Genomic DNA, 12,412 nt, shown 5'->3' with positions numbered 1-12,412 from the left:
GTGTCTGAATGCCCCTAAGTCAGAATATCCCCTAAATATTCGGGTGCCACGACGGCACTGAGCCTTGGGTGGCTGGGGCATGCAACCTGGCACAGAGAGCTCTGTGAAGGATAGCGCTGTTGGTTAGAGTGCTGTGCTGATAATGCCAAGGTTTCAGGTTCAAGACCCATGGCTGGGGGTTGAACTAGATGATCACCGAAGGTCCCCTTCCAATGCTACAATTCTATGACTATCATGAAACGCCCTGAAACCTTTTCCACTGGCATGGGATGAATGAATCACATTCGACTACTGTGATTTTCCTCTCTGTTTGGTGATAAACAGGGAATAATTGCGTCTAGAAACTGATGAGTAGTTTTAAGATTATACCCAAACAATTGAGGCAGTGGTGGTGATGATGAGACAGTTTTCATCGCCTGCTTCCTTGGGGTTAAATTTGATTTGATTCATTCTTTTTATTTTTATTTTATTTCATTTATTTTTTGCACTTCTCCCCCAAGGAGGAAAAGCTGGCCCCCATGTTACTTTTATTATTGTTAGCCGCTCTGAGCCTGGCTTCGGCTGGGGAGGGCGGGATATAAATAAATTATTATTATTATTATTATTATTATTATTATTATTATTATTATCTCCACAACAACCCTGCGAAGCAGGCCAGGCTAAGAGGCAGTGACTGGCCCAAGGTCCCCCACTGAACTTCATGGTGAAGTGGAAATTTGAACCCAGGTCCTAGTCCAACACTCTAATCACTACACCATACTGCCTCTCTTAAATGATGAGTGGTTTTTAATTTTTTTGGCCCAGTAGGCCACAATTATACTACCCCATCGCAGTGAGCCGACTCTGACACGTCGGTGGCGCCTGTCCAAGTTTGCTGCCAGGATGGGAGACGAGATCCAGCACAAAGCGGGTTCGCCAGTTTGATCCTGCCTTCTGCAAGTTTCAGGTGCATCGGATTTTGGATGGGGTTCTTTTTTTGTGTGCGTTGCAGGATGAGACCTTTCAGTTAATAAGGCCCTTCTGTCCTCCGAGGTATTTCACATTTGGTATTGCATGCTTTTTAAAAAAAACAAAACATCATCCTAATTTGCGTTTGAGTAAGCAGCAAATAGAATGGATTATATGGAGGGGAAATGCGTGTGATTTCAGAAAGAAAATGGCTTTCTATCAAATGGGGAGATCCGGTTTTGCCTATGGGCTAGCTAGAAAATGTCCCGTCCCCCAATTAAAAGCGACGTGTGGCCATCTTGGCTGTAAGTTTCCATACGGTCTGTTCAATTGGCACGAAGCCATGGAAACGGGACCCTGAGAGCGAGCGACAGACAATTACGCTCCAACCAGGTTTGTTCTGTCTCCCTAGCAGTGTGTACATAAACGCAGTCGCTGTGCATAAAATCTTGCAGCTGTGTGTGAACGGAGACTTATTGGAGGGGAGACGAAAAGTCACGTTGCACCTGATTCCAGGTGAACATGAACACTCTTTCTTTTTGTCCTGGATTCTTTTTTTTTAAGGTATTTGATTTACTGTTCCAGCTTGTTTTTGCTACAGTCTCAAAACACCGCAAGGCAAAGAGGCAGTCGAGTTTTTTGCAGGAGAGGTTTTTAAAATCTGGATGTTCTTAGCAACTTTTGGGGGCCTTTATTCAGTATCATAGATCCCAGTCGGTTTTTAAATAGGGGGGAGATGAAATCACGCATGGTGGGGTCACTAACATTTCACACGCGCATAAAAAGCAATTTTGACCATTTCTGGCGGAGGGGGACAAATGAGCGGTTGTGGACAGAGCTGTCCACAGTTCTGCTCCCGCCTCAAACGCCTATTCAGAGTGAGCGGCTTTGCTGCCCTCACTCTGAGCTGGCTCGGTGACTTCATGTAACCAAATCTGCAGCTTGGAGATGTCAGATTTATGATGTGTTCGCTGATTACGGTGATCACTTGGGGAAGGAGGGCAGCTGGGGAGATTCAGGTTGCCATGGTAGCAGCAGAGGGGGACCAAGTAGGCTTCTCTGATTAAAAATGTGAGCACCCTGGCTACTGCTGTTCCCCAGAATTTTGCAGGCGAATACTTAGTGTGTCTTAGTTTTAAGCTGGGTATGGTTTGCATTGCACAATTGTTGTTGTTTAGTCGTTTAGTCGTGTCTGATTCTTTGTGACCCCATGGACCAGAGCACGCCAGGCACTCCTGTCTTCCACTGCCTCCCGCAGTTTGCTCCAACTCATGTTGGCACCTTTGAGAACACTGTCCCACCATCTCGTCCTCTGTCATCCCCTTCTCCTTGTGTCCTCCATCTTTCCCAACATCAGGGTCTTTTCCAGGGAGTCTTCTCTTCTCATGAGGTGGCCAAAGTATTGGAGCCTCAGCTTCAGGATCTATCCTTCCAGTGAGCACTCAGGGCTGATTTCCTTCACAATAGATCGGTTAGATCTTCTTGCAGTCCATGGGACTCTCAAGAGTCTCCTCCAGCACCATAATTCAAAAGCATCCATTCTTCGGCGATCAGCCTTCTTGATGGTCCAGCTCTCACTTCCATACATCACTGCTGGGAAACCCAGAGCTTTAACTATATGGACCTTTGTCGGCAAGGTGGTGCCTCTGCTTTTTAAGATGCTGTCTAGGTTTGTCATTGCTTTTCTCCCAAGAAGCCAGGAGTCTTTTAATTTCATGACTGCTGTCACCATCTGCAGTGATTATGGAGCCCAAGAAAGTCAAATCTCTCACTGCCTCCAATTGCACAATTAGATCAGGTCTATTGCGTGGCCTAGAAGATGACCTTACAGCTCTACAATTCTGGCAGTCTGGGGTAACACTCTTCAATTTGCTCTTCCTTCAGTCTTGTAGTCTGGAGTGTGTCAGTCGAGTCAGTCCTGTGTGTGTGTGTGTGTGTGTGTGTGTGTGTGTGTGTTTGCTTGCCAAAAGGGATGTTGGTGGGGGAAGCTTCTGTGAAGTGGTTTCAGAAGGAATGCTCAGCCCTGCAAGCTCGTAAATTACAGGCTTTGCAGAAGTCTCTCTATCCGGAATCCTGTTGCTGAAATCCTTGGAGAAAAACCGTGGTCCGCTCCTCTTAACAATACAGATCGTGCACTGAAGCCATGTAAACTCTGCTCTTGTGTGCGTGCTTAAAACCACACAGACTTTGCAAACCGTGCAATGTGGCCTGCAGGCCTTCTTAATGCAGATTCATAGAACCAGAGAGCTGGAAGGGACCTTGAGGGTCATCTAGTCCGACCCCCCTGAAATGCAGGAATCCGCAGCTCTCCCATACGGGATTCGAACCTGCAACCTTGGCATTTTATCAGCGCCACGCTTTAACCAACTGAGCTATCCGCTTGTATTTGTAAGAACATAAGAAGACCAGTGGCCCATCTCCAGCCTCCTGGTCTCAGAGTGGCCAACCAGATGACTGGGAAACTCACAAGCCACATCTCTCGCCTCCTGTGGTTTCCAGGAACTGGGAGCTCAAAGTGTTGCTGCCTCACAGCTGTGGAAGCAGAGCAGGCTCGTTGTGGGTAGTAGCCCTCAATAGCCCTCTCCTCCACGAATTGGTTTTTTTATATACAGTTGTGCCTCGCAAGACGAAATTAATTCGTTCCGCGAGTTTTTTCGTCTAGCGAATTTTTCGTCTTGCAAAGCACGGTGTCGGAAAAGTTTTGGAAAAGCTTCAAAAATCACCAAAAACCTCAGAAAAGGCTACCACACCGCGTTCTATGAGTTGCTCCTTGAAGTCAAGTCGCAACTGTATTAACGGTGTTAAGAAAAAGGAAACAAACTTGCAAGACGTTTTCGTCTTGCGAAGCAAGCTCATAGGGAAATTCGTCTTGCGAAGCAGCTCAAAAACCGCAAAACCCTTTCGTCTAGCAAGTTTTTCGTCTTGCGAGGCATTCGTCTTGCGGGGCACCACTGTATATATAATTTTTATTAGTTTTTTAACATATCATTTTCAACAGTAATTAAACATGCTTTTACATCTTATTCAATTTTTTTGACTTCCATCAGTCCTGTCTGAAAATTTTCCAATCCAATCTCTCAGTAGGCATTTCTTATCCTCCCTATTACATTTCAAACTCATAACCAATATCGCTATCTTTTCCTACTTTGTACACCAACAACAGTGTCACGCAATGGTTAGAGTGTCTGACTAGGACCTGGGAGAGCAGGGTTTGAATCCTCAGCCAGCCATGAAGCTGATAATAATAGACAGAGCTGTTCCACCAGGCCTTTGCTCAGGGCACAGCCTGACTCCCTCCTTTGGCAATCTTCACAGAACTCCATCCCAATGGTTGCCATCAATTTGATTTGAATTAATTTTATAATGAAATGATTTTAGAATGTTGTATTATTTTATTGTTGTTAGCTGCCCTGAGCCCGGCTTTGGCTGGGGAGGGCGGGATATAAATAAAATTTATTATGATGATGATGATTGTCCTTGACCATTGTCCTTAAATCCTGCATTTCAGCCAAACGCCCAGGCAGCCACACTGCAGGTGGAGTTCTGCCCCTTCTGGGGTCAATCGGGCAGCCTCAGAACCCCTTTCTTCTCAGAACCTCTTTCATCTGTTTTACATAACTTTTATTAAAGATATTCTTAATTTCCAAAGTATTTGGCATTCTCCCCTGCTTCAAGATCAGTTGACTTGTGACGTATGACACTATGCACCTCCACCTGCCAGATGGGTGCTGGGTTTTGGGGAGCACGACGGTGGAAGTATTGGACCAAACGGGGGCGGGGGGCGAGGAGGGGAGCATGGACATGCAAGGCATCTTCCCAAGGGCGTTCCATGAAGTCCACGTCCATGAAATTGGCCGTAGACCCCAAATCTATCATCTTCTTTCGCCATCACTCCTAGCCGAGTAAGATTGTCTTCCAGGAACAGGATCCTAAAAGTGAGTCCGTAAGTGACTGGGGAGGCCAATTCTGGATCCACACATCCTTCCCTCAGATGTCTTCTAAAAGTCAGAGAGTTTATTTCCTTGGCATTTGATGGGAGGGCATTCCACAGGGCCGGCGCCACCACCGAGAAGGCCCTGTGCCTGGTTCCCTGTAACCTCACTTCTCGCAGGGAGGGTACCGCCAGAAGGCCCTCGGAGCTGGACCTCAGTGTCCGGACTCAACGATAGGGGTGGAGACGCACCTTCAGGAATACTGGGATGTAGCTGTCTTGAGCGTGGGTAGGCAAACTAAGGCCCGGGGGCTGGATGCGGCCCAATCGCCTTCTAAATCCGGCCTGCGGACGGTCCGGGAACGAGCATGTTTTTACATGAGCAGAATGTGTCCTTTCATTTAAAATGCATCTCTGGGTTATTTGTGGGGAATAAGAATGCGTTCATTTGCCCCCCCAAAAAATATAATCTGGCCCCCCACAAGGTCTGAGGGTCAGTGGACCGGCGCCCTGCTGAAAAAGTTTTCTGATCCCTTGTCTTGAGGCTTCTGAACGCCTCTCTCTCCCTCTGGCAAAAGCCCTGAGCAACAAAGCCATGCTTACTAAGCTTGCGAAGTTCTGATTTCAACAGCCTTCTCCCCCTCAACCCCCCCATCTCCAGATGTTTAGAGTACAGCAAGGTGATCGGTGCCTTTCAAAACTCCTGGATTTGCAGGAAAGACTTTTCTGCAGAACCAGAGTAGCTTTGGAGAAGAGAAGCAGGAGAAAGCCAATCCGAACTGCCTGCAACCAGACCTTTCAAGGAGAAATCCGTAGGCAGCATTAAGGCAGTGAGTGCCAGCGGCATTGCTATCCAAACAGTGTAAAGGGCTCAGAGGTAGCAGAGCAGCTACTGCAATGCAGATAAACCAAGTGGTGAGGTCTTTAGAGCTAAGGAGAGCATTTCCTGCAGGCATCTCAAGTTTTTCTGGGCTGCTTGGCTTGCAGAGGAGACGAAACGTGAGGCTCTGTGGTGCATCGAACCATGTTCTGGGCCATGCGCTGAATGTGGCATTTTAGATAGGCTGTATACCAGAGAATGCTTTCAGTCATCTTGCACCTGCAGAATGTTTTGGGGCAGGCGCACTGCCTCGTTTCCAGTTGTTGCATATCTTGTAACTTCCTGCCCAAATCCTGCAACTTTTCATAACACAAATGTTGGAGGGTGTCTCACTTTCGTTGCCCCTCTCTGGTAACATCGCAGAAGCATCACAGAACAACTAACGGAGCAAAATAATGTGTAGATGATCCGGTATACAGTGGTACCTCGGGTTAAGTACTTAATTCGTTCCGGAGGTCTGTACTTAACCTGAAACTGTTCTTAACCTGAAGCACCACTTTAGCTAATGGGGCCTCCTGCTGCCGCCGTGCCGCCGTAGCACGATTTCTGTTCTCATCCTGAAGCAAAGTTCTTAACCTGGAGCACTATTTCTGGGTTAGCGGAGTGTGTAACCTGAAGCATATGTAACCTGAAGCGTATGTAACCTTAGGTACCACTGCAAATCACTCAACTCCTGGCAAATGGGGCGTGAGCTTAAGACCTCTCCTGCGGCTGTTCTCCGGAAACTGGTCTTTAGAGCTCAACTGCCTCTGCTCAAGGAGGTAAAAAGGTAAAGGGACCCCTGACCATTAGGTCCAGTCGTGACCGACTCTGGGGTTGCGGCGCTCATCTTGCTTTACTGGCCGAGGGAGCCAGTGTACAGCTTCCGGGTCATGTGGCCAGCAGGACTAAGCCGCATCTGGCGAACCAGAGCAGCGCACAGAAATGCCATTTACCTTCCCGCCAGAGCGGTACCTATTTATCTACTTGCACTTTGACGTGCTTTTGAACTGCTAGGTGGGCAGGAACAGGGACCGAGCAACGGGAGCTCACCCCATTGCGGGGATTCGAACCGCCGACCCTCTGATCGGCAAGTCCTAGGCTCTGTGGTTTAAGCCACAGCGCCACCCGCATCCTGCTCAAGGAGGTAATGAGGACTAGTAACCCTGCTTTGAATTTGTCTACTTTCCTTTTCAAGCCTCTAAGTTAATAGTGGTCACTATGCCTTGTGGCAGGGAGTGGCGTGTATTGATTGTATGAAACAGTCGCTTTGGCTATATTTGGTTGCACTTAAGTAAGCCTGCAATTATATTTCACAGTCTACCCGACAGCACAGAATCTCCTGTCTCTTGTATACCTGTCTTGAGGGAGAGATAATTGTTTGTTTTAATTCCTTTCTTTTTTTAAAAAAAACACCTTTCATGATTTCACTGCATGGTTTTGTGGTTTTGTTGTAAATATGTTTTTTATGATACGGCCATATATAGTTTTTTTAAATAAATAAACTGCATTATATAAACACTTAGTTATCAACTTGGTCTTCTGTTTATGTTTTGAGTTGAAAACACCGTATTTTTTGCACCATAACACTCACTTTTTTCCTCCTAAAAAGTAAGGGGAAATGTCTATGGAGGGAATGCCTATGGGTGGCATGCCTACAGATTTTCCTCCTCTAAAAACTATGTGCGTGTTATGGTCGGGTGCGTGTTATAGAGCGAAAAATACGGTACTTTCCATTTAATTGGGTGCCTCTAATGCAGGCATCCCCAACCTTCAGCCCTCCAGATGTTTTGGGACTACAACTCCCATGATCCCTAGCTAACAGGACCAGTGGTCAGGGATGATGGGAATTGTAGTCAAAACATCTGGAGGGCCGAAGTTTGGGGATGCCTGCTCTAATGTATGCTGAGAACATTTCTATCTGATACTTCCAAAACTTTCCAGGGGGCTAACAAAGAGTGTCATTTATGGTAGCATGGGGGGAAATAAACTATTCATAACTTCCTAAATCTCTTATCGCATCCCTCCTTTAGCCATCGTGGCTGAGCCAGCATTTGAACCCAGTTCTCAACTACATTGATATAGGACTTTGATCTTTCTGGCCAGCAAAAGGAATTGATGAATTAAAAAGATAGATATATCCTTATTATTATTTATTATATTTATAGCCCTCCGTTCCTTTAAGGAGGTCAAAATGGCCCTTTCCATCTTATCTTTAAACAGCTGTTAGGCTGAGAGGTTGGTGCAAGGACACGCAATGAACTTTGTGGCTGAGTGGGGATCTGAACATTTGTCTCAACCCAGCGCTCCAACCACTAGACCGCACTCCTCCTCTGCACTTAAATCCATATCTGTTCTCGTTGTCTTCGCCTCAAAGAAATGTGAACTTTACAGGTGCTTTTCCTACCCTTTCCTTGCCCTCTGCAAGTCTCAACTCTTCCAATTATATGGTGCTATACATCCGCCTCAGACGTGGAAATTGCAATAGGTCCAAATTATGGGATGTTGTGCATGTATTTGTCTGTTTCTTTCTGTGTCGGCACCTGCAATTTTTTTGTTTGTCTGGGGGGGCGGCAAGCATCTCGTTACCTCTGGAGCAAAAACATCCTCTAATTAACAGATGCAGCAGGCTGAGAGATCCCCTCTGCCTGGTGATCTACTGCTGCCTCTTTGTGTAAATCCATCTGATCCAGAGACGGACTTGACACAGCTTCCTCGCCACCTGGCCCGAGGAGATCCATCCTGCAAAGTCTTCCAGCAGAGCCCATGGTGCAAAACGGGGTTCTTCGCTCCCAGCATGGCCCATTGGGAAGACTGGGGGCAGCTCCAGTTTCCATGGGAATCTGTTTCCCTTATCCCTTATTATCTTCCCTTCCCGGGCAGAATGCCAGGAGTACACCTAACATTAGGCTGCTTTTTTGGAAATGCTGTCATGTCACGGACGAGAGAGACAGGCTTCCAGACATACTATTGGGGGGTGGAAAGCGAGAGACAGAAATCCTGTAATTACTTGCTTAAGGCTTGGCGTGAATCTTTCCCAGACACCTTGCCCCATCCGGAAATTGCTGGATTATATTCAGAATGGAGCGCAAAACCAATGCAGGGAAACTCAGGTGTGTCTGTGCAAATTTTGCATATCCAAATTGGGACATGGTCGATTGGTGGTGTGTGTTGCATTCATCAGGTCTTTTTTAAAATCTCCCTGTGATCTTGGAAACTGGATGGTACTGCAGTCTGATTTCTAACTTGAAACAGAAGCAGTGAGGGGTTGGTATCGACAAGGCTTTTTTCCAGCTGGAACTCGCCAGAACTCAGTTCCGGCACCTCTCAGGTAGTCAAGGAAGGCGTTATAGGTGAGTTCTGGCACCTCTTTTCCTAGGAAAATAGCACTGGACAGCGGTGTGTGTTGCTGGCGACTCTGAATTTTGTGTGTCTTTGTGTGATTTTTAATACGCTATCAGGTGCCTTGAGAGACTGAGAATCGTTTTGTATTTCAGAAGTACCTATTTTAATAAAGTATTTTAAGAAATAAAATAATATGGCCTAGATGCGGAACGAAGGCAGATAAAAAGGAAGCCAAGGAGACGGAAGATTGTGTAGTTGTGATAGCAGGCTCCGGAAAGTTTTTTGATATCGGCTGCAGGTTCTCTCGCAGGTCTGACTGACTGAGGACAATGTTTCAAGAGCTATCAGCAACAATAGCTAATTTGTTCTCCGCTGGCAGAAAAGATATGCCTCTGAATGCCCAGGTAGTAGGAATTGCAGGTGGGCAGAGTCTAAAGTAGCCTAAAGTATTCCTAATAATAAAAAGCAATATAATCTGATGGCCTATTCAGACAAGGTGCTTTTAAAGTGTTGAAAATGGGAGCTGCCTGCCTTTTCTCTGCAGGTTCATGTTGTTGTTTTCCTATTGCACTACAGCTTTTTTAAAAAAAATATTTTTTTATTAGGAATTTAAACAAAACATATTATCTTAAAGCATATCCTTAATTTCCCCCCATTTCCCCCCTCCCCCCAATAAAACAACCCACCCTCCCCTCCCTCCTGACTTCCCTCAGTTCCAGTCTCTGTTTTCTCTGTAGATGCTATTCTCTGCATATTACAAAATTGTATAAACCCTTAATTTATCTGACTGGTTATTATCAGTAAAAGGTTTGTGAGTGTTTATTCAAAGCCTGCCAAGGAGTCCAGTTCACTTTGTTGCTTCTTTAAATACTTTGTAAAAGGTTCCCATTCCTCTTTAAAGTCACAGTTATCCTTGTCCCATAATTTGTGTGTCAATTTTGCCAGTTCTGCACAGTCCATCAGTTTCTCTTGCCGTAGTTCTTTAGTCGGCGTTTCCTCATTCTTCCATCCTTGTGCTATTAAGACTCTCGCCGCCGTTGTCGCATACATGAAGATATTTTTCAACTTCCTTGGCAGGTCTTTCCTTACAATCCCTAACAGAAATGCTTCAGGTTTCTTAGCAAATGTTAGTTGGAACATTTTCTTCAATTCATTGTATATCATTTCCCAAATTTTTAAATTTTCATTACAGTCCCGCCACATATGTTAAAATGTCCCCTCCTTTTCCTTTCACTTCCAATACATATTTGAGCTAGTTTTATACATTCTTCCTAATTGCACTGGTGTCATATACCATCTATACGTATACCATCTTCATATAATTTTCTTGCAACAAAGAACAGTCTGTAAATTTTAAATCAATTTTCCATAACCTTTCCCAATCTTCCATCATGATATTATGACCTATATCTTGTGCCCATTTGATCATGAATGATTTTACCTCTTCATCTTTCGTCTCCCATTCTAACAGTGTGCTGTATGCGGCCACAACTTTTAAGTTCCTTCTCCAGTTACGTTGCAAGAAGTTTGAAACCCTTCTCTGGGTGAAGACTAGGTGGCACAAAGGATCTTTGACTCACACTGTGATTCACCCTGCATTGCAGTTTTCTTTGCACAAGCAAATGCGTATCAGCAAGCTGATCCACCATCAGTCTCTCTCCTCTCCCCCCCCCCTTGTGCTTTATGAGCAAAGAAGAAAATGTAAAACCTTTAGTTTTCCAGCATAGGAATCACTCCCTCCTCAAATCTCTGTAGCTGCAGTAGCATCCTTTCATTTTTCACCAGAGCAGCTGAGGAAGGCAGGAGCCAAAAAGGTTTTGCAACAGAAATTAGATCGCTTTTGTTAATCGCGGTATCATATGATCTTCTAAAAACAAAAACTGCAAGCATTCTTTGAAGACGCCGGGGATTGGGGGTTGGGAAGCATGTTTGCGATAAGAGTGCCAAAACTGGTTTCTGTTGTTGTTGTTTACTGGATTGGGATTGAACCTGTTAGATAGTGGGTGGACATAGCAGACGACACAGCGATTTCTCCAAAACAGCTCTTTATTTGTAAGCTGGAACAGAACTGAACTGAAGGGTTCAGCCAGCCAGCCTATATAGAGCTCCACTACAACGCAACTGTAACCACTTTCTGTAACTGTCCAATCACTGAACGTCACTTTCAATCCCTTATTTGCATATGTGGACCTGAGTGAAAACTATCTACAGTATCCCCCTGCTGGCCCAGGGTGAGAACTTCAGTACATCACAGAACCAATCCATGTCTGAGAACCTTCTGCTGTTGTTGACCCTCACTGCCTACTGTGGAAGGGAGTTCCACAGTTTAACTACGCGCCGTGTGATAAAAGTCCTTCCTTTTTTCTGTCCTGAACCTTCCAACACAAGTCAGGAGTGGCAGAGAAAACTTTTCTCCATCCGTTTTTTAAATACCATGCACAACTGGGGGCAGTTCTACGCTTATTCTTAAAATGTCCCAGGCGCTGCAATCTGTCTTCATAGGAGATTTGCTGCGCCTGCTTGATCATTTTGGTTGCCCTCTCCTGAATCTGCATCTCCCTTCCCAGATCTCTAAACAGGAACTGGAGCAGACCATCCCTCCATAGGGAGACGCGGGTGGCGCTGTGGGTTAAACCACAGAGCCTAGGACTTGCCGATCAGAAGGTCGGCGGTTCGAATCCCTGCGATGGGGTGAGCTCCCGTTGCTCGGTCCCTGCTCCTGCCAACCTAGCAGTTCGAAAGCACGTCAAAGTGCAAGTAGATAAATAGGTACCACTCTGGCGGTAAGGGAAACGGCGTTTCCGTGCGCTGCTCTGGTTCACCAGAAGCGGCTTAGTCACGCTGGCCACGTGACCCGGAATCTGTACACCGGCTCCCTCGGCCAATAAAGTGAGATGAGCGCCACAACCCCAGAATCGGTCACGACTGGACCTAATGGTCAGGGGTCCCTTTACCTTACTATCCCTCCATAGATAGAGGCACACATGATCATCCCTGTCTATATGGTCCTTTAGTCTGGTCCAGCCGGACTCTTGCTTCCCCCCCCCTCTGAACGCCTCCCACACAGCTGCAGCCATGTTTAGAGACCCTTGATAATTAGCTCCCACAGGTGCAATGTTTGAATCCACAGGTGGCGAAGAGGAGGGAAGCTCTAAGCAGGCGATCTATAACAGGAAGTCCAGATAGGAGCTCCTAATTGCCAGTCTCTGCGCCATCCTTCAGCCTTTCTGGGTCCTCCCCCCCCTTGCATAAAATGTGGGGCCTGACCTACTTCAATGCTCTTCCAGCCGACGATGCTGGGGCTCACGTCTTCGCCACCCAGACCCCCT

At 46.2% G+C, this 12,412-nt stretch overlaps 1 protein-coding gene across 7 annotated transcripts in view; it reads left to right on the top strand.

Moving 5' to 3' along the window:
• The window catches only part of RELT (RELT TNF receptor), a 93,310-nt gene that overhangs the window by 3,563 nt on the left and 77,335 nt on the right, over positions 1-12,412 (top strand). For 2 of the 7 annotated variants that reach the window (XM_082219431.1, XM_082219432.1), the window contains exon 1: positions 8,301-9,069. The exons of 4 other annotated variants lie outside the window; for them this stretch is intronic. The gene's annotated coding sequence lies outside the window, so the exon portion shown is untranslated. Of the gene's footprint in view, positions 1-804; positions 947-8,300; positions 9,070-12,412 lie in introns of those variants that run through there. One more of the 7 variants, XM_082219433.1, reaches the window with a different exon arrangement.

Source organism: Podarcis vaucheri (assembly GCF_965113315.1).
Source record: "Podarcis vaucheri genome assembly, chromosome: 4".
Classification (NCBI taxonomy): domain Eukaryota; kingdom Metazoa; phylum Chordata; class Lepidosauria; order Squamata; family Lacertidae; genus Podarcis; species Podarcis vaucheri.
The sequence above is the reverse complement of the archived record's forward strand: the minus strand, read 5'-3'. Positions and strand labels throughout refer to the sequence as shown.